General features: G+C 39.0%; 1 protein-coding gene across 1 annotated transcript in view; it reads right to left on the reverse strand.

Moving 5' to 3' along the window:
• The window catches only part of PRKG1 (protein kinase cGMP-dependent 1), a 1,342,028-nt gene that overhangs the window by 1,311,646 nt on the left and 3,535 nt on the right, over positions 1-26,847 (reverse strand). The gene's annotated exons all lie outside the window — the stretch shown is intronic.

Consider the following 26,847-nt stretch of genomic DNA (forward strand, 5'->3'; position numbering starts at 1 on the left):
GGCCTCACTACCAAGCTATCAAAGACAACTCTGATTCATAAAAATAAAGACAATGCCATCTTACATTGGCCGATGCAATGAGAAACTGATAGTGCCCTTTGGGGCATCTCAAAAAAAAAAAAAAAAAATGAAGAGAATGGCTGCACACAGGAGTAGCTCCTACAAGGAAACAACACTTGTTCTGTCCATGGGAATCAGTGAGCCTAAAGCCCTGGTGCACTTCCATGAGGAAGCAACATGGCAGATTTGAAAACAGAGCCAAAAGCAATAGGAAGAGAAGATACAACATACCTATAGATACAGCAACAGAGGAATCCAATTAACATATATTCACCACGTGCACATTCAAAATAAAGGTTTTTCATTCTTTCATTGCCCTCAAAAATGTCAAAAATTTCCTCTTTATTTCTAAAGGACCCAGACACTTGTGCTCCAAAACTTGGGATTTATTATTATCCCAGTATTCCTTCCTGCATATTATTATGGCTGTTTATATATATTTTGTAACCGAGAGATGTTTTATAGCCATCGATTAAGATGATTTAAAACAAATAGTGCTCAGTTGTTGAATAGCCTCACTACGTTATTGCCAAATGACTCAAATCATGTAAAGGGAGTATTCCAACAAAAGAAAAGTTTATCCTTTATAATTTAACTTGTTTTGTTATAGATGTTATGTTCAAAACCTTAAGATAAATCACTATACATGTTTTCTCATTAGGCTTATGTTATAGGTTCTTGTTTAAAAGTGTTATAGGGCTGGGCGTAGTAGCTCACGTCTGTAATCCCAGCACTTTGGGAGGCCGAAGTGGACAGATCACGAGGTCAGGAGATCGAGATCATCCTGGCTAACACGGTGAAACCTTGTCTCTACTAAAAATACAAAATATTAGCCAGGTGTGGTGGCACGCACGTGTAGTCCCAGCTACTCAGGAAGCTGAGGCAGGGGAATCGCTTGAACCCGGGAGGCGAAGGTTGTGGTGAGCCAAGATCGCACCACTGCACTCCAGCCAGGGGGACAGAGCAAGACTCCATCTCAAAAAAGTAAGTGTTACTAAATGGTCTAAACTGAAAAGCCCTTCAATGGCTTTGCCTTCTTCTTAACATAGTCTGCAAGGCTAGTGGGGGTAGTAATAGTAGCAACAGCAGCAGTGATAACATCCAACATCCATAACTGCAAGCACTGTTCTAAGCACTTTCCATATAATCTCATTTAATTCTCATAATTACTCTATGAGGGATATATTTTTCATAATCTATTTTGCAGATGAAAAAATAAGTGTAAAAAGTAATATAATTTGAATGCAATTTCTCTTGTTCCTTGGTCCATGTTCTTAACCTTTAAGCTTTACTACCTCTGGATGAGCTGGACTTTCTATACTTCTGGAAACTCACTGCATGCCACCATTCCTGTCACCCACTGCAGTATTCCAGCTACATGACTTTCCTTCTGGGCCTCAAGCATGCCGATGTGTTTGCCTATGCACATCCTTTCCACATGTTCTTCCTTCTGTCTTTCCCACTGTTAGAACAAACTATTTCTCATCTTTCAGGTCTAAGTTTAAATGCCACCTGAGAAGAGAGTTTATCTCCAACCATACCATTTAAATAGACTCTTCCCTCTCCCTTTTATTTTCTGCCATTGAACCTTTATTTACTGCTTTGTTAGAATTCATCACAATTTGAAATTTTTGTCTTTTTATCTGTTCTCTCATTTGTTTGTCTTTATTACTAGACCAGGGGTCCAATGACTTGCATTATTGTGCCCTCAGCACCTAGAATGATGACTGGCACAAAGTAAGCACTCAATAAATAGTTGCTGAATGAATGAATGAATGAGTGAATGGTCTTTTAAATATGTTTTAAAATGCGTGCCTTAATTCTGAATATTGGTGGTACCTTCTCAGCCACTCACTGATTGTATGCACATGGGTGGTTGGAATGGATGGTCTTGGAAGGGAGGTAGTCTGGTATGGAAGTCTTTAATTACAGAGGTAACGACTACTTAATATGATGCTTGCACAGGGGATAGAAGTACTGAATGGATTAAAACACACATATCACTCTTAGAATTATCTCCAACCTTAAGACGTTAAGATTTTACTTTCTCAAGGCCAGCTGTCAACAACTCTCTCCTTGAATATTCACTACTTATTGTTCCTCCCAAAGCAGCTCAGTCAGAACCACCAGGAAGCGCTGCTAGAAAGATCCTGCTTACCCTGAGCTGGAAACACCACTCTTTCACTTGCAATCATGTCTTCCTTCTACTTCCTGAAACCATGCAGAACCCATGCAATATGGTTTGCCTGTTTCCCACCCCAATCTCATCTTGAATTGTAGCTCCCACAATTCTCACTTGTCATGGGAGGTAATTGAATCACGGGGGTGAGTCTTTCCCGTGCTGTTCTTGTGATAGGGAATAAGTCTCATGAGATCTGATGGTTTTATAAAGGGGAGTTCCCCTGTCCAAGTTGTCTTCTTGCCTGCCACCATGGAAGACGTGCCTTTCACCTTCCAGCACAACTGTGAAGCTTCCCCAGCCACATGGAACTGTGAGTCCATCAAACCTCTTTTTCTTTATGTTACCCAGTCTCCGGTACGTCTTTATCGTATGAGAATAGACTGATAGCCATGAACTACCTTTCCTCAAACACACAAATAACTGTCCCTGTTAAAGTATCCACGACTAAACCCAGAGTAAGGTAAAAATGGCACATTTTCCATTAGTGATTCTATGCTTTTGATTAAGTGACTACAAATCCTTCATTGAATAAAACAGGAGTTAAACCAAATAAAATAAATTTAGGCACTTAAATGTTGATATGTTTATGTATATAAATCAATCATTAAATAATTTTTGGCAGTCATTTCTCCTGGTTGATTCATAAATTACTTATAGACAAATCCTAAATCTTTTCAAAAATGCTTCTATGAGGTTACTTCTAATTATGACGTTTCAAGGTTTCTAGGGAAAATTTTTCCATTAATTCTTCATTAAACATTTTTTTATTCTGTTTGGTGGTTTCAGTTGTGGGTGAATTTACCCACCATGGGACAAGAGGTGGTGTCTGCAGACATTCTGGTTTCCCTAACTGGTGGTCGGGAGGGCTGTTACTGGTGGGTAGAGTATTACTGGTGTTACTGGTGGGTAGAGTCCAAGATGCTGCTAAACATCCTAAAATACACAGGACAGCACTCTCTCCCCTCAACGCCGCCCCCTCCCCGCCCACACACACACAACAAATAATTATCTGATCCAAAATGCAAAATACCCATAGTTGCAAGGCTGAGAAACACCATTTGCCCAGCGATTCTCAGTGGGGGTGGTACTGCCCCCTTGTGGTAACTTTGGAAATTGATTGTTGCTTTTTAGTTAGGATGTCCTAGGATCCACAAGAGAATCCCACAATTTGAATAATTATCCTTCAACCCATGTGCCTTCAAATCTCCCACCAGCCATTCAGGCAGGAGAAAAATCTGTACATATTATCTAAGCCTAGAATCAAAGTCTGTGTTACATGTAAACCAAGTATTTATTTTTGCGTGGCTATAAATTACATTAAGTTTGCTGGAAATTCAACAAAAATGTAAATTAAGGAAAGAGGGTATTTTATTTTGTTAAAAACTTTACAGAGAGTTGTTCATCACTTTGGAAAACTGAGTCACTTGATACAAACACCACCAGTGGCACCAGAGTAACCTGTAAAACATATCAGTACCAGTATTTGTTTTCAGTTGTTACATCAAATGATTTCAGGATGAGGAACAAGCACTTAACATCTTCAGTTCAACTTACTGTGTAGCCCTTTTCCAGCAATCATCTCCAACTTGGACAGTTCAAGCCATTCCTAAAGCACATATTATTTCATTATACATGTTCCTCTATCTTTATATTATAGTTAGGATACTATATATACATGCATAGATACACACAATTATGTGTGCAGATGGGTTATATTATTGATGAATTTCATTTCAGCATAGTGAGGGAGCATTAGGAAATATTTGGTATGAAAAGCAAAGCATTGTCTATAATAGGGTTATAAGTCACTACTCTTGCCCATCATAATCTTTTGGAATCTTGATTCTGTTTTCCAACATAATAAGCAATCCTCACAGCATCTTGCCCTGTGCAAATCTGAGTGAGATGCCATTAATGGCCTCACCCAAATAATTGGCATAGATGCTTAATACAGAGCAAATGATTTACCCTGGGTAGTAGAATTCACTTTTCTGCATGTGCTCCATGGAATTCCACATCTACCTTTCAACCTACATTCTTGACGCAACTTCGCACAAACGATGGCCCTGGAAAATTCCCAGAAATCAGGGGCCAATCACGCTTCCCAATGGAACCACCCTCTCCTGACCCCTCCTTCCACTACTGAAGGCACTTGAACATTTCCAGTAAAGTTTTTATAAAATGAAATAACCATTTGAATTATACCTGAGATCTTTTACAACAAAGAGAAGAGAAACTTTCCAAAATCCCTGATAGCAGGCACATAAGAATCAAAGTAAAGAAGGTATAATTTTGAAGAGAGTGGAGAATGATACTTCTCTCTGGGTAGGATGAATGTTCTGGCAGATTTTCTTTCCAAAAAGTACTCTTCCATATTGAACGATGCATTGTCAAATATTTTATATCTTCAAGAAGTCCAAAACCATTCCCAGAAATCTGGATTCTTTGAACTACCTTGTATGGGAGTGTTTAAGAATTAAATAGACTCAGAAAGAAATATATTATCATAAATTTCCGAATTATATTTTCAGATGATAACTGGACTGTCCTTCATTATATAATTTATTTTATATAAAACTAATTCACTAATAAGACTATTCAACCAGCTCATGCTGTCTCTTAAACTTTTCTTAAATTATTAAGAAAAAGCTTAAATTTTCAGTGGTATAATAGTAAAATAGAAATACCATAACAGACATCCTCAATCTCTATTATAGGCTACATTAACAAAAACCCTCTAGTAAGGCTAAAAGCATGTGTGTACACCTTAGATTGAGGTGAAGGTGGGAAAACTATTTAAATTCTACTTTTAAATGCATAAAATGATGTTAACTTAAAAATAGTTTATTCCTAAATATAACCGTGTTTTAAAATATATAACTTAATTGGCACCTAAAGCTTTTCTAAATTAGTTAGATAAACACACCAAAGAAAATCTATCTTTATCCTAATATATCTATTTGTGGTTTATTTAATTTGTTATTTGTAACCCTAAAGAAACAAGTTACCAAAATTATAGGGAATTAAGGCATTGAAATCATAGCATAAAAGGTTTTTTTTTCCTTCTAAAATTACAGGTAAGAAAACTACAGTCTACAGAAGTGAAAGTCACTAGTTGTCTCACATTTTAAGCCCAATTTTGTTTCTCTATAAATCCTTATAAAACTCATACCATGAAAACAAGAGAACCATAAACCATCACAGATGTGTGACATTTCACAGAGCCACCAGAGACTAATACTTTCATCTGAACCAAAGGACAATCAATCAACACCATATCCTTTGAAAAATAAGAAAAGGGGAGAAGGAGGGAGGGCAGATGGAAATGGCAGGTGAAAAAGCCTCCACAGAGGGGGGCGGAGCAAGATGGCAGAATAGGAACAGCTCCAGTCTCCAACTCCCAGCGCCAGCGACACAGAAGACCGGTGATTTCTGCATTTTCAACTGAGGTACTGGGTTCATCTCACTGGGGAGTGCCGGACGATCGGTGCTGGTCAGCTGCTGCAGCCCGACCAGCGAGAGCTGAAGCAGGGCGAGGCATTGCCTCACATGGGAAGCACAAGGGGGAAGGGAATCCCTTTTCCTAGCCAGGGGAACTGAGACACACAACACCTGGAAAATCGGGTAACTCCCACCCCAATACTGCGCTTTAAGCAAACAGGCACACCAGGAGATCATATCCCACACCTGGCCGGGAGGGTCCCACACCCACGGAGCCTCCCTCATTGCTAGCACAGCAGTCTGTGATCTACCGGCAAGGCAGCAGCCAGGCTGGGGGAGGGGCGCCCACCATTGCTGAGGCTTAAGTAGGTAAACAAAGCTGCTGGGAAGCTCGAACTGGGTGGAGCTCACAGCAGCTCAAGGAAACCTGCCTGTCTCTGTAGACTCCACCTCTGGGGACAGGGCACAGTAAACAATAACAAACGTAGCAGAAACCTCTGCACACGCAAACGACTCTGTCTGACAGCTTTGAAGAGAGCAGTGGATCTCCCAACACGGAGGTTGAGATCTGAGAAGGGACAGACTCCATGCTCAAGTGGGTCCCTGACCCCTGAGTAGCCTAACTGGGAGACATCCCCCACTAGGGGCAGTCTGACACCCCACACCTCACAGGGTGGACTACACCCCTGAGAGGAAGCTTCCAAAGAAGAATCAGACAGGTACACTCGCTGTTCAGAAATACTCTATCTTCTGCAGCCTCTGCTGCTGATACCCAGACAAACAGGGTCTGGAGTGGACCTCAAACAATCTCCAACAGACCTACAGCTGAGGGTCCTGACTGTTAGAAGGAAAACTATCAAACAGGAAGGACACCTACACCAAAACCCCATCAGTCCATCACCATCATCAAAGACCAGAGGCAGATAAAACCACAAAGATGGGGAAAAAGCAGGGCAGAAAAGCTGGAAATTCAAAAAATAAGAGCGCATCTCCCCCGGCAAAGGAGCGCAGCTCATCGCCAGCAACGGATCAAAGCTGGACGGAGAATGACTTTGACGAGATGAGAGAAGAAGGCTTCAGTCCATCAAATTTCTCAGAGCTAAAGGAGGAATTACGTACCCAGCGCAAAGAAACTAAAAATCTTGAAAAAAAAGTGGAAGAATTGATGGCTAGAGTAATTAATGCAGAGAAGGTCATAAACGAAATGAAAGAGATGAAAACCATGACACAAGAAATACGTGACAAATGCACAAGCTTCAGTAACCGACTCGATCAACTGGAAGAAAGAGTATCAGTGATTGAGGATCAAATGAATGAAATGAAGCGAGAAGAGAAACCAAAAGAAAAAAGAAGAAAAAGAAATGAACAAAGCCTGCAAGAAGTATGGGATTATGTAAAAAGACCAAATCTACGTCTGATTGGGGTGCCTGAAAGTGAGGGGGAAAATGGAACCAAGTTGGAAAACACTCTTCAGGATATCATCCAGGAGAACTTCCCCAACCTAGTAGGGCAGGCCAACATTCAAATCCAGGAAATACAGAGAACGCCACAAAGATACTCCTCGAGAAGAGCAACTCCAAGACACATAATTGCCAGATTCACCAAAGTTGAAATGAAGGAAAAAGTCTTAAGGGCAGCCAGAGAGAAAGGTCGGGTTACCCACAAAGGGAAGCCCATCAGACTAACAGCAGATCTCTCGGCAGAAACTCTCCAAGCCAGAAGAGAGTGGGGGCCAATATTCAACATTCTTAAAGAAAAGAATTTTAAACCCAGAATTTCATATCCAGCCAAACTAAGTTTCATAAGTGAAGGAGAAATAAAATCCTTTACAGATAAGCAAATGCTTAGAGATTTTGTCACCACTAGGCCTGCCTTACAAGAGACCCTGAAGGAAGCACTAAACATGGAAAGGAACAACCGGTACCAGCCATTGCAAAAACATGCCAAAATGTAAAGACCATCGAGGCTAGGAAGAAACTGCATCAACTAACGAGCAAAATAACCAGTTAATATCATAATGGCAGGATCAAGTTCACACATAATAATATTAACCTTAAATGTAAATGGACTAAATGCTCCAATTAAAAGACACAGACTGGCAAACTGGATAAAGAGTCAAGACCCATCAGTCTGCTGTATTCAGGAGACCCATCTCACACGCAGAGACATACATAGGCTCAAAATAAAGGGATGGAGGAAGATTTACCAAGCAAATGGAGAACAAAAAAAAGCGGGGGTTGCAATACTAGTCTCTGATAAAACAGACTTTAAACCATCAAAGATCAAAAGAGACAAAGAAGGCCATTACATAATGGTAAAGGGATCAATTCAACAGGAAGAGCTAACTATCCTAAATATATATGCACCCAATACAGGAGTACCCAGATTCATAAAGCAAGTCCTTAGAGACTTACAAAGAGACTTAGACTCCCATACAATAATAATGGGAGACTTCAACACTCCACTGTCAACATTAGACAGATCAACGAGACAGAAAGTTAACAAGGATATCCAGGAATTGAACTCATCTCTGCAGCAAGCAGACCTAATAGACATCTATAGAACTCTCCACCCCAAATCAACAGAATATACATTCTTCTCAGCACCACATCGTACTTACTCCAAAATTGACCACGTAATTGGAAGTAAAGCACTCCTCAGCAAATGTACAAGAACAGAAATTATAACAAACTGTCTCTCAGACCACAGTGCAATCAAACTAGAACTCAGGACTAAGAAACTCAATCAAAACCGCTCAACTACATGGAAACTGAACAACCTGCTCCTGAATGACTACTGGGTACATAACAAAATGAAGGCAGAAATAAAGATGTTCTTTGAAACCAATGAGAACAAAGATACAACATACCAGAATCTCTGGGACACATTTAAAGCAGTGTGTAGAGGGAAATTTATAGCACTAAATGCCCACAAGAGAAAGCAGGAAAGATCTAAAATTGACACTCTAACATAACAATTAAAAGAACTAGAAAAGCAAGAGCAAATACATTCGAAAGCTAGCAGAAGGCTAGAAATAACTAAGATCAGAACAGAACTGAAGGAGATAGAGATACAAAAAACCCTCCAAAAAATCAATGAATCCAGGAGTTGGTTTTTTGAAAAGATCAACAAAATTGACAGACCGCTAGCAAGACTAATAAAGAAGAAAAGAGAGAAGAATCAAATCGACGCAATTAAAAATGATAAAGGGATATCACCACCGACCCCACAGAAATACAAACTACCATCAGAGAATACTATAAACACCTCTACGCAAATAAACTGGAAAATCTAGAAGAAATGGATAATTTCCTGGACACTTACACTCTTCCAAGACTAAACCAGGAAGAAGTTGAATCCCTGAAAAGACCAATAGCAGGCTCTGAAATTGAGGCAATAATTAATAGCCTACCAACCAAAAAAAGTCCAGGACCAGATGGATTCACAGCTGAATTCTACCAAGGAGGAGTTGGTACCATTCCTTCTGAAACTATTCCAATCAATAGAAAAAGAGGGAATCCTCCCTAACTCATTTTATGAGGCCAACATCATCCTGATACCAAAGCCTGGCAGAGACACAACAAAAAAAGAGAATTTTAGACCAATATCCCTGATGAACATCGATGCAAAAATCCTCAATAAAATACTGGCAAACCGGATTCAGCAACACATCAAAAAGCTTATCCACCATGATCAAGTGGGCTTCATCCCTGGGATGCAAGGCTGGTTCAACATTCGCAAATCAATAAACAAAATCCAGCATATAAACAGAACCAAAGACAAGAACCACATGATTATCTCAATAGATGCAGAAAAGGCTTTTGACAAAATTCAACAGCCCTTCATGCTAAAAACGCTCAATAAATTCGGTATTGATGGAACGTACCTCAAAATAATAAGAGCTATTTATGACAAACCCACAGCCAATATCATACTGAATGGGCAAAAACTGGAAAAATTCCCTTTGAAAACTGGCACAAGACAGGGATGCCCTCTCTCACCACTCCTATTCAACATAGTGTTGGAAGTTCTGGCTAGGGCAATTAGGCAAGAGAAAGAAATCAAGGGTATTCAGTTAGGAAAAGAAGAAGTCAAATTGTCCCTGTTTGCAGATGACATGATTGTATATTTAGAAAACCCCATTGTCTCAGCCCAAAATCTCCTTAAGCTGGTAAGCAACTTCAGCAAAGTCTCAGGATACAAAATTAATGTGCAAAAATCACAAGCATTCTCATACACCAGTAACAGACAAACAGAGAGCCAAATCATGAATGAACTTCCATTCACAATTGCTTCAAAGAGAATAAAATACCTAGGAATCCAACATACAAGGGATGTAAAGGACCTCTTCAAGGAGAACTACAAACCACTGCTCAGTGAAATAAAAGAGGACACAAACAAATGGAAGAACATACCATGCTCATGGATAGGAAGAATCAATATCGTGAAATTGGTCATACTGCCCAATTTATAGATTCAATGCCATCCCCATCAAGCTACCAATGAGTTTCTTCACAGAATTGGAAAAAACTGCTTTAAAGTTCATATGGAACCAAAAAAGAGCCCGCATCTCCAAGACAATCCTAAGTCAAAAGAACAAAGCTGGAGGCATCACACTACCTGACTTCAAACTATACTACAAGGCTAGAGTAACCAAAACAGCATGGTACTGGTACCAAAACAGAGATATAGACCAATGGAACAGAACAGAGTCCTCAGAAATAATACCACACATCTACAGCCATCTGATCTTTGACAAACCTGAGAGAAACAAGAAATGGGGAAAGGATTCCCTATTTAATAAATGGTGCTGGGAAAATTGGCTAGCCATAAGTAGAAAGCTGAAACTGGATCCTTTCCTTACTCCTTATATGAAAATTAATTCAAGATGGATTAGAGACTTAAATGTTAGACCTAATACCATAAAAATCCTAGAGGAAAACCTAGGTAGTACCATTCAGGACATAGGCATGGGCAAAGACTTCATGTCTAAAACACCAAAAGCAACAGCAGCAAAAGCCAAAATTGACAAATGGGATCTCATTAAACTAAAGAGCTTCTGCACAGCAAAAGAAACTATCATCAGAGTGAACAGGCAACCTACAGAATGGGAGAAAATTTTTGCAATCTACTCATCTGACAAAGGGCTAATATCCAGAACCTACAAAGAACTCAAACAAATTTACAAGAAAAAAACAAACAACCCCATTGAAAAGTGGGCAAAGGATATGAACAGACAGTTCTCAAAAGAAGACATTCATACAGCCAACAGACACATGAAAAAATGCTCATCATCACTGGCCATCAGAGAAATGCAAATCAAGGCCACAATGAGATACCATCTCACACCAGTTAGAATGGCAATCATTAAAAAGTTAGGAAACAACAGGTGCTGGAGAGGATGTGGAGAAATAGGAACACTTTTACACTGTTGGTGGGATTGTAAACTAGTTCAACCATTATGGAAAACAGTATGGCGATTCCTCAAGGATCTAGAACAAGAAGTACCATATGACCCAGCCATCCCATTACTGGGTATATACCCAAAGGATTATAAATCATGCTGCTATAAAGACACATGTACACGTATGTTTATTGTGGCACTATTCACAATAGCAAAGACTTGAAATCAACCCAAATGTCCATCAGTGACAGACTGGATTAAGAAAATGTGGCACATATACACCATGGAATACTATGCAGCCATAAAAAAGGATGAGTTTGTGTCCTTTGTAGGGACATGGATGCAGCTGGAAACCATCATTCTCAGCAAACTATCGCAAGAATGGAAAACCAAACACCGCATGTTCTCACTCATAGGTGGGAACTGAACAATGAGATCACTTGGACTCAGGAAGGGGAACATCACACACCGGGGCCTATCATGGGGAGGGGGGAGGGGGGAGGGATTGCGTTGGGAGTTATACCTGATGTAAATGACGAGTTGATGGGTGCTGACGAGTTGATGGGTGCAGCACGCCAACATGGCACATGTATACATATGTAACAAACCTGCACGTTATCCACATGTACCCTAGAACTTAAGTATAATAAAAATAAATAAATAAATAAATAAAACAATGTTGAATTAGTATTTCCTACTTTCCCATTATATCTCAACTAAAATTCCTTCTGAATCACATTTTAAATTGGACTTTGTCTCCAAAACGCTAATATTAAAACTACAGAAGCAATTGCTATTGTTTTAGGCATGTTTACAATAGGTGTTTTGCATAACATTAGTTTCAGGTGGGCCTTCTTATTCCCATTTACAGGGGGAAATTGAAGGTCAAAGATGTTAAGCAACATGACTAAGATATCAGAAACTTGAAACTCAAGCTCATCTGATTCCACTGCCCATGCTCTTAGCCTTTATATTCTACAGCTGTGTGTGCTTATGGCCTAGAAGGGACAAGAATACCAGAAGGTTTCCTGTAGGCTTTCCCAGGTAATGAGTTCGTCTTATAATGCAATCCCTGTTAATGTATCATTAATACCTTAGTTTGCATTATTGTGTCTGACGGCACTTTATTTGTGTAGAAAACTTAACTTGGATGGTAAAAGGAAAGCAGGAAGGAACTGGAGAGAATCAATTAATCCCTTGCTATTTAATGGTCTTCAGGAGACCAGCAGCATCAGCAACACCTGACAGATAACTACAAATTAAGAATCTCAGGCCTGGCTGGACACAGTGGCTCAGGCTTGTAATCCCAGCACTTTGGGAGGCCAAGGTGGGTGGATCACGAGGTCAGGAGTTCAAGATCAGCCCGGCCAAGATGGTTAAACCTCATCTCTATCAAAAATACAAAACTTAGCCGGGTGTGGTGGCAGGTGCATGTAATCCCAGCTACTCCAGAGGCTGAAGCAGGAGAATCACTTGAACCCAGGTGGCAGAGGTTTTAGTGAGCTGAGATTGTGCCACTGCACTCCAGCCTGGGTGACAGAGCAAGATTTCCAAGCAAGCAAGCAAGCAAGCAAGCAAGAAAGAAAGAAAGGAATCTCAGGCCCTTCCCTAGACCTACTGAATCAGAACCTGCATTGAAGGAGATTCCCCAGGTGATTCATACGTAAACTAGAGTTTGCGAAGCCCTTGGTTTATTCAGTTCAGAGAGTAGATAGCTGCAGAGGTGGTCCTAGCACAGCTAAATATATCACTATACAGAAGTTTCTAATATTTCCTTCTAGAGCAATAAGTTTATATTATGATGGACTGATGGGGAGGAGGCATGAAATGCATGGAAAGAAACCTGAGACTATACCATGGATGGAAAAGAAAGAAGGGAAAATAAGTCTTAAATATGACCTATGTCAGAGTACCATCTATGATTCAGGAAATGACTCCGAAAATAGGGTCAGAGCTATTTCAATGAGCAAAATTAGATCCAAGTATAGAGTTAGAAATATGGGAAGAATACGTATGGGCCCATTCCTATCATACGGTTAAAAGTTCTTTCATATATTAGATGAATGAAGTCAGAATCAATAAATAACAATGAGAGCTAACATTTATTGAATGACTACATTCTATAAGGCAATAAACTAAATCTGTTACATGCATGAGCTCATTTAATCCTCTCAACAACCTTGAGAGGTTTTTAATAATTGAAGAGGCTGTGGCTTTGTGTGTATTTTTGCATGATAGCATCAGGTTAGTAAGGACACAAAGTGTCTTTGGATCTCCAAAATAGTTCATATGTCTTCCCATAGATTAGCTGATTGACTGATAGATCCAACTGTCTTGGGAGAAATAAAATCTGAAATAGTATTTATCTACATGAAATAGCTCAAATACAGTAAAACCAGTCTCTAAACTGCAAACAGGCACTGGGGCTACACAAAGGCTTAACATAGACTTGGGGAGAGGGGCACATATAGAGAAAGTTCAGTGGAAGCACACTTCCCCTTCTAGCTTTCAGAGTTTGAAACTGAGGTCAACTGCATTGTTGGAATATCTGCAAAGAGTCCCTAACCCGTATCTATACATCTGCAATTCCACCAGATATGAAAAGGTGTGCCCTCATTATTTCTGAGGACTGAACAATGAATAGACAATGAGAGGAGGGGAGAGAAAGGCTTTTGCAAAATAAGGCACCCAACCTGGAAAAATATGCACAACTGTCAATGATCCCTGGCCACTCAGACATTCTAGCACTCTGCACAGCTCCTCCAGCACTTCCAGTGTCTTTCCCTGAGCCTGAAACAGCTGGTCCACTCACGATTCCTGCTTTATGGGCAATTCATAGCAGTGTTTCATTTAAACTCTCGTTGTCCCCATTTAATATATGTGGAAACTAAAGTTCAGAAAGACAAAGTAATTTGTCTAGAATCACACAGCCAGCATGTCAAGGAGGAACCAGAATTCAACATCAAGTCTGTGACTCCCAGGATCGTTTTTTTTTAATTATCACAACCTACCCTGTTACTCCTGCACAAGAGTAGACTGAAATTTCTAAGGTAATCCTTCCTACTCCCCCAAAATGATTTTACTTTTTGGCTCCAATCACATGATTGAGTACCCTTAATATGATTGAATTCTGATCCAAATAAATGTTTGCAAAGATATCGTTCAGTAAATCTAGTCCAATATCATTACAATGACCAAGAAAAAATTAACGAAATGAAATATCTACCGAGGTTGCCATCCTATAAAAGGAAATCTCCACTGAGTGGTTCCAATACCATATATGTCCAAATCTCCCTACTAGCCTTTTGAAAAAAAACGTAGCTGAGAGACTTGGAATTTGTTATTTTCCCAAGTGGGAGCTAGAATATCAAAAATTTATTTTGATGAAAAGAAAAACAAATCATTGTGATTCTTAAAGAAGGACTTGTAGTTATTTTCTTTAAGAGCAATACAGTTTTATCCTTATTTTCCAAATTACGCTGTAGCAGTTAATTTTTTTTTCAGCTTAAACACACACAGGCACACACACACAAACATCAAACCAAATGCATAATATGGAATTTATAAATCTGAAAAGTAAAAGGGCATGTAAACATCATTCCAAAAACAGCATTCTCATATATGCAACTCAAGTATTAAAAAAAAGAACCTTCCACATGTTTCTGCTAAGTTTGTAAGTTTGATTTTTTTAATTGTCTGTCTTTAATGTAGAATATTAATTTTGTTTATGCCGCCAGCCTACAGTTTATTGTTTTGTTTTGTTTTGTTTGTTTGTTTTTTGAGACGGAGTTTCTCTCTTGTTGCCCAGGCTGGAGTCCAATGGCACAATCTCGGCTCACCGCAACCTCCACCTCCCGGATTCAAGCGATTCTCCTGCCTCAGCCTCCCCAATAGCTGGGATTACAGGCACCACCACATCCAGATAACTTTGTATTTTTAGTAGAGATGGGGTTTCTCCATGTTGGTGAAGCTGGTCTCAAACTCCCAGCCTCAGATGATCCGCCCACCTTGGCCTCCCAAAGTGCTGGGATTACAGGTGTGAGCCATCGTGCCTGGCCAGTATACATTTTTTAATAGAAAAGTTTATAGATCATTTATCTCATACAGAAAATGTATGTATAATCACATAAACTAAAAAAGTCAAATATTAATAGATTTTTTGACCTAGGACTCTGACCTTTTGGAATTCATCCTATAAATACATAAATAAATAAATAAATAAATACAAAAATAAATACATAAATAACATATGAGAAAATGTGTACAATAATATCAATTGCAGCACTGAATGCTTGCAAAAACAAACCAAAATGTCAGTATCAATAAGCTGAGGTACACGAATACTATGGAATTACTATTCCATAGCTATTAGAAAGACCAATACGAACTGATCTGGAAAGAAGCCTAGGTACTCTTATTAAGCAAAAACAGCAGGTGACTGAGGAGTGTTATGGAATTATTTTATTTCGGGTGAAAAAATAAAACCCTCCAAATGGGCAGATGAGTTCTCCCTCTACATATAAAGATTTACGGAAACATACAGAAAGTTTAACATTGGGTATCTGCTGGAGGACAAGTAAAAAAGATAGGGAGGAGAAAATAAAATGTATATGTCTTTATTATCTGACAACCAGCACACATTGTTTTTGCAACTAAAACAATCAAGGAAGCAGACATAGGCTACAAAGAGATTAAAGTCAGCAAGTCTGAGATATAGTGTATGCTCATAAGTATCATTAAAGCATGTCCAGATTTTTAACATGGTGAATGGGGATTTGGGACCACAAAACAGAAACTTTTTCTTCTTTTTCTAATTGCTATAATATCAAGAAGCCTACAGAGCTCACAGCCTGTCTCCTCTCGTGTGGAAAGCTCTCATGATGCCCTGGAGTCAGACGGTGAGGCTGGGTAACCGGGGAATTTCAATGTAACACGTTTCAAACCCTGCTGCTATACTTCAGGAATTTGTCTTGGCCTAGATAACAGACTAGAAAGATCAGAGAAAATAAAAGATATTACTATTTATTGCTTGCTTCACCATGTCTAATGGAGGCTAAGTTTTCTTTTTTGGCCCCGCACACACCAGAAAGCACACCCAACATTGAATCTACCCTTGGTTCTCTCTGGCAGTCACAGACAGTGTAACGTTGTTTTATTTTTTTATTTTTTTTCCTAATCTAGGAAAAATATTGACTACCATCCCAGAGAGCATTTCTATATATTGATAACCTCAAATAAATATATCACAGTATTTCAAAACACTTTTTATAGAAGCATCTTATTGTCAAACAGGGCATGAAATGTGAACTGTTCTAAATTCTCTAGTTCCCTTCTTGCCTGTTTATCTAAGTATGATCTAACACAGTATCTGAGCAAAAAGACCAATTAAAGAGGTCAAGGAATAGCATTAATCCAAAACTGACTTGTTTTGACCCAGAATACAACTTCCTTTCACCACTGACCCTTGCTTGCTAGGACAGACCAAAATAAGTACATTTCTCCTCAGCGCTAAATCACAAATGATGCCAGCAGCAAGACTGCTTCACATCCAGGCCCCTGGGGGTTTTCACATGACAGGGGTCACAGACCGAATGAAATAGCCTTTTACAGGAAGGCTGAATGGCACTTTCTGAGGGAATATTGATCTAAAAATGTATAGCCCATTAGATCCAACCCACAATGTAATCCTGTGTGGTATAAGCCAGACGACTCTTTACCCTAAAATTTTTGAGAGGCAGTTTATATTCAGAGTATCTCATAAAACACTCTGCTATTCTCTTAAAAATATTTAGATACATGTAAATAATCATATTAACTTGATTATTAAAATATTTTTGTAATGGTAATCTCAGATTACAATAGGCCACAATAAGATTTAATTAGTTACATTCTAGAATCACAGAATTATCAAGGAGATCAAGCAGCCTATTATGAGTTTCATCTAATAACTGATCTAATTTTTTCCTATAATAATTTTCTTTTAATTTGTTATGGGGGTAGAAGGGAGTGAATAGGAAGCCATTCCTTTAGTCTCCTCACACATACATATTATTTTTTACTACTATTAATTTCCCATTATTTCTCTGTTTTCTTCTCTCAGCCAAGTATGAGTCCATAGGTTTCCTCATAGGAGTTTTAGGAATTTCCCTCAGTCTATTATCAATGTTCAAAGTACTCTCCATGCAAACTGTACTCTTCGTTTCTCTAATCTTTAAGACAAACACTGAGAAGAAAATTTAACTTTAGCTTTTAAAATACATTCCCCAACCACTACTAACTGGAAAAAAAAGTAAGACCATATGTATTTGATGATACACTTTTCAAATATATAAATTCTGATATTAAGAAAGTTATATCTGACAATATATTTTAAAATTCAACTAAGAGCTATTTCAAACTACTAGTGGAGCCCACAATTGTTAAATATTATACTTCTGCTGCCATCTTGTGGTAATTGCTGAAATCTCTCTATGTCTCCCCCTCTATTTTCTCCCCACCGTAGCCCCTCTTTTTTGTTGTTTTTCCTACCTTTAGGAGGGTACTTCTATTCAAACCTTAAGGATTCCCTTTCTTAAGCCACTGGGGAGATGACCTGAACTATGCTCTAGAGAGAAAAGTGAATGTTTGCAAATTCCTCATCCTGTTTGTAATATACTTCTTTTCTCCTTGCATTTTTCTCATTTAACAACAAAGCCATTCCTTTTAACAACATAATTTTTTTTTAAATCATAGTTATAATTTGGAATAATCTAATTTTTTTCTACAAGGAAAGGGAACAGATTAAGGGAAAATAAATGTGTATCCGATCAAAAATTTTGCCCTTCCAAACTTTTTCCAAATTGTTTATTTACAAAGAAAGGGGTGAGGGAAAGCATCATGTATTTCTCCTATAAAATGCCACATGATGGAATGACCCTTCACAGCCACAGGCATCTACTGTCAGGAATCAAGAAGGAGACTGCAGGAGGAAACGAGAGGCCTCACTGCGGAGATAGTACAGGAAGTGAGAGCTCCCCAGGGAACACAGGCTGGATGGAAGTGGGTGCCCCAGCATCCTTTATTATTTCTATGCTGGCCTATTCAGCTATGGACCTCACTGACTCATGGCAAGAGAGTTTATAAATCTGAAGGAGGATGAGAATCAAATGTTTTTCTGATGATGTATTAACGTGAGCAATTTTTAACCAGAATGACTTATCCTCAAAGCAAGAGTATACTTTATGAAAACCACCATCTCCATCTAACTCTATGTCCCCACTGCAATTCCCATGAAGGAGTTGACAAACAGTATGCAAGGAGTCATTCAAACACAGATACAGTAGAGAATTAGGCCAGAATTCTTCAAACAGGGCAGTGGGAAGCAAAAACACAAACGGGAAAACAATCCATTCCATTCCTTGTTGAAAATGACTTTAAAACAATCTTTTCCAAACCTTTCTTGTGTACCCATATTGACATTATGCACAATCTGTATTTTTACACCTCATTCTTAAAAAAAAAAAAATCTATGAACTCTTAATACTTAGCCTCACTCTCAACAACATAACTACACAGCATGCATTTGATGTGATTGTTATATGTTTTCTCACAACACGTTTAAAATGTCTATAACTATAAAATAAATTCACTTGTCTACCACATAGAAGCATCCCTGGTGCCACCAATTACATAAACATCACACTTTGGGAATCATTGTTATGAAATATAGGTGCTAGCTAAGTAGAATCTAGTGAATCTTACAACATTTACTTATAAATAAGTAGCGTTAAGTGACACAGAGTCAAGATTCTGATTTTTAGAACCATAGCTCAGATCAGAGGCTCTCAAACATTTTTTTTCTGCAGTGATTCACAAGATAGATGACATTCCCATGTGCAACATACTCTTGTGAAAAGACAAGACTGTCTGTGGATTATGTGCAATTTCCTGCCATATATTTGTAATCTTCCCAGTCAAGAAAGCCAATTGGAATGCAAGAAAATGGCTATCCCTCGGGAGGTGCCTGTGAGTGCATGCAATCTTATTTTTGAAGAAACAAATTATTCATGAATTTTGATTTTTAAGCCATTATTTACTCGTTTCTACCTTACACCTAATCAAATACACACCATTGTCATGGCACCACAGTTAAAACCTGCCAGAGTAAAGCATAGGATATTGGATTGAGTATTTTGGAGTGATACTTTTCTCTGAGAGAAGACTAAATTGAGTATGAACTGGTTTTATTATTAGGAAGGCTTCAGGGCTTTCAAAATTTGTTTTTAATACACTCTAGATAGTGCTGCTCTTACCTCTTCTCTGAAAAGTAGCATGTAGGAAGAGAAATGTATGGTAAGCTGAGGGTTTTACTTGGCTGGAATTTTTACTGTAAACAGACCTGGTTTCTACCCAAGGGTTTACAATCTGAGATACAAAAGAATTTTCTATTTGGAAAATTTTTAGCATATGTAGCCAAGGCCCTTGGTGACCATGTGATACATGAAATTAGCATTATCTGCACCTAGATAATAAGAAGCATCAAGAAAAACATTAACATTTACCCAAAGGCTTATAGATTTGCTTGTTAGACAATAGTACCATAGAGTTGAATAAACAGACCCATGAATATTTGTAAGAGGCAAATATACAATTATTTTTAGAACCCTATAAGGTTTTTGCCAGTACTTTTCCAGTGTTTGAGGTCAGAGTGCTCAAATAAAGACACATCTGAGAATTTAAAACACATTTTAAAGTACTCTCTAAATTGGACTAAAAAGGAAGGACAGTCTGAATTAGGAATAAGTCCGAGAGGACAATTGAAGAAGTGTAGTTGCAAAATACCTATTTCAAATAAAACAGTCAAACTAAATCCTAACAAGCTGATTACAGTAGACATCTTCCTGGATTTGCCTTAATAAATAAACACTCAGATGAAATCAGCACAGTCATGTTATCATCTTGCACATGAAAGTGCTATCAATGGGTTCAAATACATAACAAAATCAATCCAAATCAAATCCCAGAATAACAAATTAACTGCTTAGGACTAATTTCCAAGAATATATAAAATCAATATGTACTAGAAAAAGGTTGAAGATGCGGCTAGTACATTGGACAGGAAAAAATTACAAGCAGTATTTTAAAACTTTTGAGTCAATATAAACTTAATATTGATTGAATTTAAAACTATATAATTGTTTAAGGTAGTATGGGTTCCTATCATATTAATATGTAAGAAACAATTTAAAAATGTTTAAAATGAAATCAACATAGTATACCCCAAAGTTGGTGATCCATCAGTAATGTTTAGTGAGTAGCGCAGAGAAAGTTAAGCATTTTAAAAACAAATTCTGTTGTTTAAGAACAACAATAAATAAAACAGGGGATTAGTTTCTACTACCAGTCATTCTATAATAAAACAAATCTATTTAAAAGACATACATTTTCTGGATATATCCATTTCGCAGTGTGCAAATATTTTAAAGCATTGTTTTGTTGCTGTTGTTTTGTTTTGTATTTTGAGATGGAGTCTCACTCTGTCATTTTGTTGCCTAGGTTGGAGTGCAGGGGCACGATCTCTGCTCACTGCAACCTCTGCCTCCCGGGTTCAAGCGATTCTCCTGCCTCAGTCTCCCAAGCAGCTGGGACTACAGGCATGTGCCACCACGCCCAGCTAATCTTTATATTTTTAGTAGAGACAGGGTTTCACCAGTTTGGCCAGGCTGGTCTCGAACTCATGACCTAATGTGATCTGCCCGCCTTGGCCTCCCAAAGTGCCAGGATTACAGGTGTGAGCCACCGTGCCCAGCCTAAAGCATGTATTTTCAACATGAACGATTAATAAATAATTACTTCTGAAACCTTAGAAAATTTAAATTATATAATATCTGAAACATCTGAGAACATGAAAGATTTTAAGAGATTAGAGTAAGAGTTTCAGTAAGAAATCTGCTCCATATTTGCTGTTATATGACTTCTACAAAGAAAATAGATCTAACAGGAGTTAAAGATGTTAAGCCAGAAGAAACACAAGGACCCGAAAGAGAGACACACAACACTGGCAGATCCAGGAGCATGGAAAAGGAGATGAAAAACCATCACTCGGTAAAAGAAGGATGAAATACATCAACAAGGAGTGGCAAACACTGAATCCAGTACCTTGTTCTGGGCTAAGCACTGGGCTATGTGACTAATACGAAGCACAAGCATTTTACAAACTATAAGATGCTGTGATCTACTTTATAATAAGAAACCTAAGAAATAAACCTTCCTTTCTGCAGGAAACTGATTTGGACCAACCTAGCGGGTTTTCACAGTAATAATTACTATAAGAAATGTACATTTGTAAATTTAATAAAGTGGTGGCAGTTTGACACATGTATGTGTTCATATATACACACATAAGTATAACATATATTTTTCTTTTCCCTTAAACTATTTTTTCTACTTCCTCTTTTCTCTTCAGGGAGCCAACAGCACAGCATACCAATGACTCTAGACTCAAGGTCAGTATTCCTTTCTGACAATTCCCAAACTTCTGAGCTTTCATTTTTGTGAAACAGGATATGCTATCCCTGGTTTATCTCAGAGCTCACAGTAACTTCCAAGAGCTACAAGAAACCTAGATAACAAAGGTCCTGAACTCTGATAAGCAGATTCTCAACGGCAAATGAAAATAATTATTCATACCCTGAGCAACTATGAAATCACCTGAAAATCTTATCAAAAGAAATGGTTTTAACGCACTCTCAGCATCTCTTACATGCTATGGTGAGAGGGCACTAGGAAACAGGCCCTTAGTCAGGAAAGAGCAAAAAGATACGACATCTTTTGTTTTTTCAGGTCTGTTAGAAATAGTTTCATGAGGGTCAGATTTCCAATGAATACATGATTAAATGTAAACTTTCAACCTGTACATATATTGGTAATTCAAATGGAACAAGAACTCCTGGTGTATTACAAATACATTTGGAAAATGCACACGACTCTGGAACCTGAACTAACCCCAAAGCAAAATCAGTGTGTCTTAAATAACAAGTATAAACAGATACGTTGAAGACATCAATTCACGAACTCTGGTACCGATGCAAAAAAAAAAAAAAAAAACCCTAAATTTTCTTTCTGGTCTTATTTCTGAGATCCTTTAAAGGACACTTCCACAATGATTTGCTCAGTTTTCTCGTCACTAAAATCAAGACACTACCACCTCCTGTACAGCTTTGAATGAAAGCATGTGTGAAGTGCTTATGCTCAAGCCCTGTCCTCTTCAAATCACATATGGCAAGATACGGGGATGTTTACACGTCGTGCTGCCTAAAAATCTTCCTTTCCCTTCCTCAGCCTGCTTCCCCTTAAAACCTTGTCAGAAATATTACTCAGCTGAGTAAACTAAATAAATATCCTCTCCCAAAAGCTCCTGTTAGCATATTACCATGTTCATCAGAAAGAGGTAACAGGTTAACATATTGGCATATTATCATGCAGTAATCAATCCACATCGATGGTGGGACACAAGTGACAAATAGCAAAGGGTATTCAAAGGAGGCAACCAAGGTCATTTTCACATCCTTCATAACTGTATTATTCATCTGCCCTGCCTTTAACACAGCACTGGGATGAGGAAGGAAAAAGAGGAAGGACTGGTAAATGGCAATCCCAAGAGCAGGGCTGAGGAAATTCCAGCCTGGCACAGCAGATCCAATGGACATGTGCTAGATACAAAGGTTCATTGGTCCCATTTTCATGAGGTTAACCTATCACTGGCTCTAAGACTTCTAACTCCCATTCTAATTTAGGGAATGTTCATTATTTCCTCTTTGGAAGGATTCCCCACTTACTAAATTAGAACCAGTCCTATTCCAAGCTTATATAGTATAGTGGTTGAGTACTTGGGCTCTAAAATCTTCAAGATTTAGGTTTGAAACTTTATGGCGTTTCCTCATAGTGATACCTTAGACAGGTGACTTAAATTTCTTCAAACCTCAGATTCCTCACCTGAAAAGTGGGGATGCCTTTTAGGGCTGCTGTGAGAAAACAATGAGCTACTGCAGGTAAATAGCTCAGCACGGCGCTAAGATTGCTAAGATTAGCTATCTCTATTATTGCTTTCATTGCTATTTTACAGCATTGTGTATTTTCCATGTGAACAAATAATAAATAATTGACTCTGGACCCAGAATTCAGCTGAGACCTACTCACTTCATTGACCTTGCTTATATAAGAAGTAGGCCAAACTCCTTGATTTAGTCCTAAGGTGAAATCAAATGTGAATTGGATCAGAGAGGCAAAAGGTAATGAGTTTTCTGGGGCATCCATCCCAAGGCATCCATGTCCCAGTGAAAGGAAGTTCCACTTCCAAATAATCAACTTACATTATCAAGAATCAAGGGATTCATGACAAGAATAACTCAAATGAATCTGGAATACATCTATTTTTATTCCGGTAACAGATTAATATTGATTCTAGTCTTTTCTTAAACTCATTAAAAAATTGTGTGCAGTTCCTGAGCATACACTGGCTAACTGGGCAGCCAAAATAAGGAATTTGGTGCATGCAAAAAGAGTAAGGGAAACGATTAAGGATAATAGGTAATTCTTGATGTGGAGTATATTCATTAAGAAAATCAAGAGTTCACAGAGATCTATGTAAAACACTTGGAGTTCTTTTGCAGAAAAACAGTATTTTAAATATAAATGTAAAATATCATCACCATCATCCAAAACAGCTTGCAGTTTTCAAAGATAATCACTTGATCCTTACTGGGCATTTCTTAAGGGGTCTAAAAATGAGTACCGCAATAAGTCGGATATATTCTTTGTAAACATGATCATCATATTGTACACTTGATACTTATGCTGAGAGCTCAGATCTTCCTTTCCTAGTATAATTTTCATCTAAGCATTCCTTAGATACTTAGATCATTCTTAATGGAGATTGTGCATTATACCCTCTGTGGACACACAGAAATCTAGCTAATTGGACTGACTAGATTACAGTTGTTAATGAATTCCATTTCCTTCATCTACAATACATGCTTAAGATATATTTGTCACCTATTACATAAGTTTTTAAGATTGAAATCATTCATTAAAGCAGTGTTTATAGGCAAAAGTTTTTCATCATTCTTTTCAATAAATAAAATTCCTACACAGTCATCCTTCAGTATCCATGGGGGATTGGTTCCAAGATCCAAGGATACCAAAATCCACAGATACTCAAGTCCTTTGTATAAAATGATGTAGTATTTGCATAAAACCTACACACATCCTTTCATATACTTTAACTCATCTCTAGATTACTTATAATACCTAATGCAATATAAATTCTATGTAAATAGCTGTTATATTGTATTGTTTAGAAGAAAAAACTATACATGTTTAGTCCAGGCACAACCATTCCTTTTTTCTTTCCTGAATATTTTTGATCCTCAGTTGGTTGAATCCATAGATGTGGAACCCATGGCTAGAGAGGGCCGGCTGCGCTTTCAGGCTACATTTCTGTTCTTGTTGATATAAAAGCTGGGTGTCTTGAAAAAGTTTGAAATGAGCCTGTAGCCTTAATAGTTATCATTCAAATGCTACAGAAATCATAACTGAACACAAGCTTTGCAATAAAGCATTCTCTTTCAGCCCCAGCATGCCCTTCAGAATGGCACAGCCTTTTACAAAAAACAGGTGAGGTGATGGAATATCTACTCATCAAATCCTTATCTGAACATTTCAAAACAATTTTTATTTTAAAAGCATCTTGTTTAATATTAAATGTTGTATCCCAGAAATACCTTAATAAAGTATTTCCTTTCTTGGCCAAAATAAGGTATCTAGCCAATGATAATTTCGTACTGTCTCTTTAAGTGCTAGGAAGAGTACCTAATTCTAATGGTTACTATCCCCATATACTATACCGGTCAAAAATTTTTAAACTCTAATGAGTCAGCTCGCTGAAAATAACTCCACACTTCCATTCAAAAGTATGAAACTAAACGCTGAGTGGGAAACAGTTTACCCTCACTCCCAGTGTAAACCAGCCCAGAGAGGAAGTAGAAAAGTACTCCAGCTATTTGCTATAGACACAAATATGCACTGACCGCTATTGCGCATGATCCACTCATGATGAATGTTCCTACCCCTAACATGAAAATGTTGGAAAAGGGAGGGGAAGAGAGAAGGACAGATCAGCCATTTCCTCCCAGCACATACAAAAAACAACAACAACAAAACACCTCCTTTCATTCTTAAGAGATTTCTTGCCTCTTTGAGAGCAAATCCTGAATGAGAGTGGACTCTGGGAAGGAGGGCTTTTCTCCTGTCCCCTCCATACCCTGGTTAAATCTCCTCCCTGCTTAAAAGCGTTGCTGTTACTGTTTAAGGGGCATAGCCCAGACACAGAAATCTGAAATTTCAAAAATGCGATAAAGCCCTAGCCCAGCAGCCCTGGGAGGCGAGCAGCTGCCGGGTGACCGCTGATGAAGTGGCTTCTTAAGGAGGTGGGCAGATTGATTCCAGCTGCTGAGCGCAGGGCAGGGCAGCCACTCGGAATGCACAGTCCGGCTGAGACTAGACTCAGCAGCGGCTTCCCAGGCAAGGGCAAGGCCAAATATTAGCTCTGTTTGCAATCCTGAGAAAAGTAAGGAAAATGCCACTGTTCCATCCAACAGGGACTTTCAAGGCAAGATGGGCCCCAAGGTGCCATGTGGACAGTGTCACTTCGTAAGTGGAATGTCACTCAGGAAATCTGAAAGCTGTCTTCTGAGATGGCTGTTCAGAAGGTCCCACAATTTCTAAGAGAAGTCCTTTCTGTCTGATTCCTGTTTTTCTCCCCGCTCTGGCTCCCAGCTCCTCGTCTTCTTCTAATAACTCTGAACCCCCGCTCAGCCTCCCTGGCTCCCCATCCCATATAATCAATACACAAGAGGGACTCCAGAGGCAGACACGGAAGAGGTGCAGTGGACCAGTGGGAGACACTAAGCACCCTGGAGCTGACCTGGATGGGGACATTGGAGAGGACATGCTCTTCAGAAGAGCTTGCCTCAAAAATGAGAGAGCTAAACGAAGAGAGGGGGACTAGTTTAGGAGTCCCCTGAGGGCCCCAAACTCAGATAGCAAGTGATCTAAGAAGAGGGAAGGAGTAAGAGAGGTAGGCGGGCATGAAGGCACGCCTAATGGAATATTCAATATCCTGAGAAATGCACTTTCGGCCCTGCACTTCCAGGGACTAAAAGCCAGTAATGGGCTTTGGAGTCTGCACTTCCTCTCCCTAATGTCCAGAGGCGCTTTAATGCTGCAGCCAATCGATCAGCCTTCTCCGGTGAAGGCGACGAGTGGAGTGCAAAAGCTTCCTACTTGTGGCCAAAATCCACCCAGCCTCCTCTGCACACCCCAAAGGAGCGACATACAACTTTGAACTGGCAGGATCTGTCTCTTAAAGTGCCGGAGAGGAGGAAAGGAAGGAGCCCGGAGGCGTCCTGAGAAACAGCCTACCCTCACCCCTCCGCCCTCTTCATCCCAACTTTTCCAGGGAGGGATTCAGGGGAAAACAAAAAGGGAGGGCGCAGTATCCACTTTGGGACAGGGCTGACGAGCAGCCCCAAATCTGCTTCAGGTGCAAGGCCACTGAGCGGACTCCAAACCCAGAACAGCTTAAGGTGTTGCACTTCTGGAAGACACAATCAGAGCAAAGGAACGTCCAGAAGGTGGGGTTTCTTTGCAATGTCTTGCTGACATCACAGCTGCCTTGAAAGTGACCCTGTGAACAAACCTTTCCCCGCCTCGCCCCCATGCT

The sequence above is a fragment of the Macaca mulatta genome, chromosome 9, assembly GCF_049350105.2.
Source record: "Macaca mulatta isolate MMU2019108-1 chromosome 9, T2T-MMU8v2.0, whole genome shotgun sequence".
Taxonomy (NCBI): domain Eukaryota; kingdom Metazoa; phylum Chordata; class Mammalia; order Primates; family Cercopithecidae; genus Macaca; species Macaca mulatta.